This window comes from Diaphorina citri, unplaced genomic scaffold (assembly GCF_000475195.1).
Source record: "Diaphorina citri unplaced genomic scaffold, Diaci psyllid genome assembly version 1.1 scaffold3014, whole genome shotgun sequence".
In the NCBI taxonomy this organism is placed as follows: Eukaryota; Metazoa; Arthropoda; class Insecta; order Hemiptera; family Psyllidae; genus Diaphorina; species Diaphorina citri.
In genome coordinates this window covers 184-6,374 of record NW_007380426.1, presented here as the reverse complement: position 1 = coordinate 6,374, position 6,191 = coordinate 184, and the positions used below count along the sequence as shown (strand labels likewise).

The window sequence follows — 6,191 nt, the reverse complement described above, 5'->3', positions numbered from 1 at the left end:
CGGGCTGCGACAAATTCGGGGTACACAAAAACTTCGCCAAGGCTTGTTATACCGGTGAAACTGAGTATCAAGCCTTGGCGAAGTTTTGTAATGCAGATAAAGCCAGATAAAAGTCAAAGCGGGTTATACAAGGTCTTCGGGGATCCGGTGAAGTCTGAAAATACCAGGGTCGCCATTTTACAGCTCGTCTCAACTAAAGTGTTCGAAATGGAAGAAAGAAGGAAGAGAAGAAGAAGAAGAAGAAAAAAGAAGAAGAAGAAGAAGAAGAAGAAGAAGAAATCAGACGAACAACGGTACTTAAAACTTCGTGACCAATTAAATTGAAGCAAAATTCATCCAATTGTCCTGATAACTAGTGTGGGGGCGTACCTCTCTCACGTTAGGATACACTAAAAATTGCGGCTTGGCTTAACCACGTTCGAAATTGTGATTAACCTGAATGTCAATTTTCATGCCCAGCTAATGAAAGTTTTTGCCGATAAGAAGAACTTAAGCGGCTCGAGAGCTTGAAGTATTGAGGAATTGAGATTCAGCTCTGTTGAGAACTTTCACGTGGTTAGCTAAGGAGCGAGGTTTTGAAAATGTATTCTTCGCTGTACGAATCACCTGAAGAAGGAGAAAGAAAGTTTCAACCACAGGAGTTCCTCGACTTACCTGGGCACTACTGAAACGTCCGAAGAAACCTCGGTCTAATCCTAACGGGAGCGACTAGTTACTCAGTTCTTGTTCCGTATAGATGGGGCCATACTTTTTGTATGGCATTGTGTTTGTCGGTACTCTCTCGTATTCCTGGGCTATTTATCGTGGGACTGTAACAGAGAGTGACGAGAGTGTCCCTGACCGACTCTCGTCACTCTCTGTTACAGTCCAGATAATTACCCAGAATACCAGAATACCGAAACAAAGATGCATACAAAAGGTTATGGCCCCCATATACGGAACAAGTAAACTGAGTAACCTAGTCGCTCCCCCTAGGATTTAACAAGGTTTCTTTCCGGGTCACGTTTCAGTACGTACGCCAGAGGGTAAAAAGTGCGAGGAACTCTTGTGGTTGAGAACTCTCGCTTTCGTCCCTTCTTTCAGAGTGATTCGTAAGGAAAGAATACAATTTAGAAAAACTGCTCCTTAGCTAAGCCCGGTGAAAGCTTCTAACCACGACTGAATCTCAATTGCCTCAATATTCAAGCTTGGCCGGCTTAAGTTCCTTCTTACTCTGGCAACGCCAAACTTTCAATAGCTTGGGCATCTTGAAAAGTTGACAGTTCAGTTATCACAATCTTCAACGTGGAAGCCAAAGCCGCCAATTTTTAGGTGTATCCTCAACTGATAAGTGTACGAATAAACAGTTGATCAGGACATTAAATGCTATTTTGCTCAATTTCCACATTAGGGTCACGAGTTTTTAAGTTGACGGCGGGGGGGGTTTTTTGGTTCGCATCATATTTCTTCTTCTTCTTCTTCTTCTTCTTCTTCTCTTGTTCTTCCTTCTTCTTCTTCTTCTTCTTCTTCTTCCATTCAACAACTTTAGTTGAGACACTGTAAAATGGCGACCGGCTTGGTATTTTCAGACTTCACCGGTATCAAAGCCTTGGCGAAACCTTGTATACCCGGCTTTGACTTCTTATCTGGCTTTATCTGGCATTAACAAACTTCGCCCAAGCGCTTTACTACTCCAGTATTTACCGGTATAAAAGCCTTGGCGAAGTTTTGTGTACCCCGAATTTGTCGTCTTAAATCACAGCTTTGACTTTATCTGGCATTACAAAACTTGCCGCCAGAGGCTTTGATACTCAGTTTTTCGCGGTATAAAAGCCTTGGGCGAAGTTTTGTGTCCCCGAATTTGTCGTCTTAAATCAAATAGACCGAAATAGACCGTAATGTTTTGAAGCGGTTCCGAAACTATGAGTCAAAAGTGGCCATATTTTCGGAACCGCTTCAAAACACATGGGGCTTAAACAGCAAAATTTAGTGTCGAAACTGAAATAGACCGAAATAGACCGTAATGTTTTGAAGCGGTTCCGAAACTATGAGTCAAAAGTGGCCATATTTTCGGAACCGCTTCAAAACACATGGGGCTTAAACAGCAAAATTTAGTGTCGAAACTGAAATAGACCGAAATAGACCGTAATGTTTTGAAGCGGTTCCGAAACTATGAGTCAAAAGTGGCCATATTTTCGGAACCGCTTCAAAACACATGGGGCTTAAACAGCAAAATTTAGTGTCGAAACTGAAATAGACCGTAAAATCTGGCAGTTAAGCCCCTTATGTTCTGAAGCGGTTCCCAAACTATGGCCACTAGGTATTAAAAATTTTAAATTCTCAAATTTGAGACAAATAAGCATGTGAATAGTCAATCCTATGTGATTTTTAACGCCGAACCGAATGGTGCAACTTCTAACACTATTGGACTTACAGTTGAAAAGTTACGGGTTTGATACTCCCCTGTGTGAAGGGATTTTGGTAGTTTTTTTTTTATAAATAGATTAAATAGACATGCAAATAGGCACTTTTAGGTTGAACACCCTGTATGAATTCGACCCTTAGTCTTCCAAACAGCCACCAAAAGGGGCTGATGACTCAGTCAACGGCATTTCATAGGAAAATTGCTTACAAATGTCTGGAATTTTGACCATTAGGCCATTTTCCTCATAGGAAAATTAAAACACATTAATAATCTCTTCACAAAACTATCACAGTTAATTTGTTTCAATTTATTTGTCAATGTCACTACCTACAATAACTGCTAAGGTCTTTAGTGATCGGGATTTTACCCACCATTCGGTGACAAGCTACTCGTCAACTCAGCTACTCACATTACCCAGCCTGAGTGGGGCCGGGAAACGCTAACAGCACGGGATTGTAAGGTCACCCATCCGACTAACCATGAGCGACGTTGCTTAACTTCAGTGATCCATTAATTTTAGTTTAAGCAATCTGATTGGCTGAATGCAAGTTTTACAACTATTGAAATTACAGTTGAAAAGTTACGGGCTCAATACTCCCCTGTGTGAAGGGATTTTACTAGTTTTTTCGTTTCCTCGTCACAATTTACATATAATAAGAAAGAATGCTTAGTGTACTGATGACTTTTATTTAGCAAAAAACTGATTTTACGGGGTGTTCACAATTTACATATAATAAGAAAGAATGCTTAGTGTACTGATGACTTTTATTTAGCAAAAAACTGATTTTACGGGGTGTTTTTTTTTCCTATGAGGCACTTTTAGATTGAACAGTGAACACCCTGTATGGTATAGTTCACCAAACTACCACCAGTTTCAATCCATCCTGCACTACTCTGGTAGAAGATCGTAGACACCTCCAAAATCTTCTTCCTCTTCTATATCACCTCCTCCTGCTCCTCCTGTAGGATTAGATTTCAACATGGCCGCTGTACGGGGTCTCTCGAAGTTATTGTCTGGGATGGTGGTATTGAAATCTGCACAGTACGAAATTAAAACGGGTCCTTGAAAATTGGGCCTGGGGTCACACCACTGGCGTAAATCCCACCCACGTCAAACTATGCGGGCCTGCCCCACGAATAAGTGGATACGCCCCTGGGTAACACTTTGATGTTAAACTTCATCCACATGGATTAAGCAATACAGAGACTAAACCTAATGCCTTAATCTAAATGAACTATGAAAAGAGGATCCCATGTCACGAAGTTACTAACAATGTGAGATATTTGTGACTTTTTTCCACTCTTCTGGAAATTGAACTGGAACTCTCTGCGCTCCGCGCCAATCGGATTTCCACTCTGCTATAAAAGAAGGAAATACTCACCTAATTCTTCACTATCTGCCCGATCGTCACTCAGGTAGCCTTTAGAGGAGGACCGGCCACTGGACCTCCTTGAGTCCGGCCTTCCACTGCTGCCTACCCTGGCCCTCACATCCTTGGCCTTCTCAGCTTTCTTCAAATCCAGAGCGTAGTCTGTGGCCTCCTTCAGTCCTAGGTCTTGACAGAGACGGACTAGGAATTTCAAACCTGATAGGGAGAGAGAAACAATCAATAAAATTTATCGACTTAATGCCCAAATTTTGGGTTGCCCAAACGACACAGCATACTTCTCAGACAAAATTGTTACTTTTTTCCAAGAGGTTTTACAGAGGGAACTGTAACTAATAAGGTCTTATCGTCCCGAAATCTAAGAGAGATTGAAGACAAGATAGTAGAAAGCCTGCCGTTCCGAGAACGAATATTATCCGTTCAGGATTAGATCCGCCCAAGGCCTAGTGCTTACAAGGCAGACGAGGTACCGACCAAGCTAACCAGGCTGGCACCTTTAGGTTCAATTCAATTCAATCAAAACTTATTGTATTGTTAATACACATTACAGACAACTTTATGTACATAAAACATTTGACATACAAAAAAAAAAAAACTCACACTCAATATTATCCGGGTACTTGGCATACACTTGCTTGTAGATATCCAGCGCCGTCTGGTAATTGCCACACCGTCGATGGCAAGATCCAATGATTAGCTGCCACTTCACTTCGTCTGGCTGGATGAGGGCAGCCTTCTCGAAGAAAGGGAGAGCCTTTTCTGGCACCCTCATTTCTATGTAGTACGCTCCTAACCAATCCAGCACGAGTAGGTTGGACGGGTAGTATCTGTAGGACTGAAAAGAAAGGTGTTTTCAGTAACTTTACAAATCAAGGCCCGGGGATAGCAGCTTAACTCCATACACAAAAAGCCCACTCAGAGGCTTAGATGTAAACCTATTTCTCCTCTGTACGGCAACTATTTCTCCTACGCCATCGCCTTCCTCAACCGTAGAACTGACGGAACCCCCTCAGATGTGGCTGTCACCCTCCAGGAGATGGGTCTGCTCGCCCCAGGAGGCTACAGGATACAGGTAAGTGTTTACTTTCTGTTACCCTAGTTAAGGTGAGAAACTGCAGGGTTTAATTTCTATTACGTTTCTATTGCCCTAGTTAGGATAGGAAACGTCAGGGGTAGCCTCCGTGGCCGTGGCCGAATGTTGTAGCCTCGCACGCCGGAGGTCCCGGGTTCGATTCCGGGCGGAATCGAAGTTCTTTCGGCTCTGTGCTTGGAGTTCGGGGTGCACTCAGCCTCGTCAGGACAACTGAGTAGCTACCTTAATCGAGTATCTATTAACTTCACCCAACCTGAATGTGGCCGTAAAAAGCCAGCAGAACGCAAGTGTCCATCCGAATTAGGACAGTAGAAACAGATGAAATTAACAGGCTATCGCCGATGGTGGAAATTCAGGCAGTACCATTGCACACTCTGGTGGAGTTTTTGTTACCCCGGAAGCTAATACATACAGAATACAGAACTTCGAACTTAACATTTTCTTCTTTTTTTCTCAGGATCTATACGAAGACGTAGACTACGGTATTCTCACCCCTCTGACCAAGATCAAGGTCAAAGTAAACCCCTCTGGTGTGGTCATCCTGAGAGCTGACGTCCAACCTTCGTACAAAGTGCCCTTCCGTCCCAACTATCTAGCTTCGACCACTGCCTACAACCCATTCCTGCAGTATAACACGTTGAAAAAGAAATAAAACCCATGTACCTCCTCCCAGAGCTTTCTGAGGGGACAAAAAACAGTGCCTTTCTTTTTATTTCTTCCTCCAAACCCTCAAAAAATCTAGCATTGCAGTCTATTTTCAACAGGATGATTAAAGAATAAGTGCCCCCCCCTCCCCCAAGCAGTAGAATAGGCTCTAACCTACTACTTGGGGGGTGGGGGAATGGTACAACTTCTAACACTATTCGACTTACAGTTGAAAAGTTACGGGTTTGATGCTCCCCTGTGTGAAGGGATTTTACTAGTTTTTATAAATAGGCATGTAAATTCTCAAATTTGAGTCGCATCTCAAACTTTTTCCATCGAGTTTCCATAAAAAATCACGTAGGATTGACTATTTACATGCCTATTTATATATGTATATATAAAAAAACTAGTAAAAACTAAAATCCCTTCACATAGGGGAGTATCGAACCCGTAACTTTTCAACTGCAAGTCCAATAGTGTTAGAAGTTGCACCATTCGGTTCGGCGTTAAAAATCACATAGGATTGATTATTCACATGCTTATCTGCCAATAGTCCTGTTACCTACATTAAAACGAGTTAAAGTTAACCAGTGCTTCAAAAATTCAATGCAACAAGCAGTACTAAAAAAGAAGAAGAAGAAAAAAAAAAGAAAAAAAAGAC

At 42.2% G+C, this 6,191-nt stretch overlaps 1 pseudogene; it reads left to right on the top strand.

The window, feature by feature from the left end:
- The window catches only part of LOC103519872, a 9,367-nt pseudogene extending 3,785 nt beyond the window's left edge, over nt 1–5,582 (top strand).
- Nucleotides 5,583–6,191: the final 609 nt, after the last annotated feature.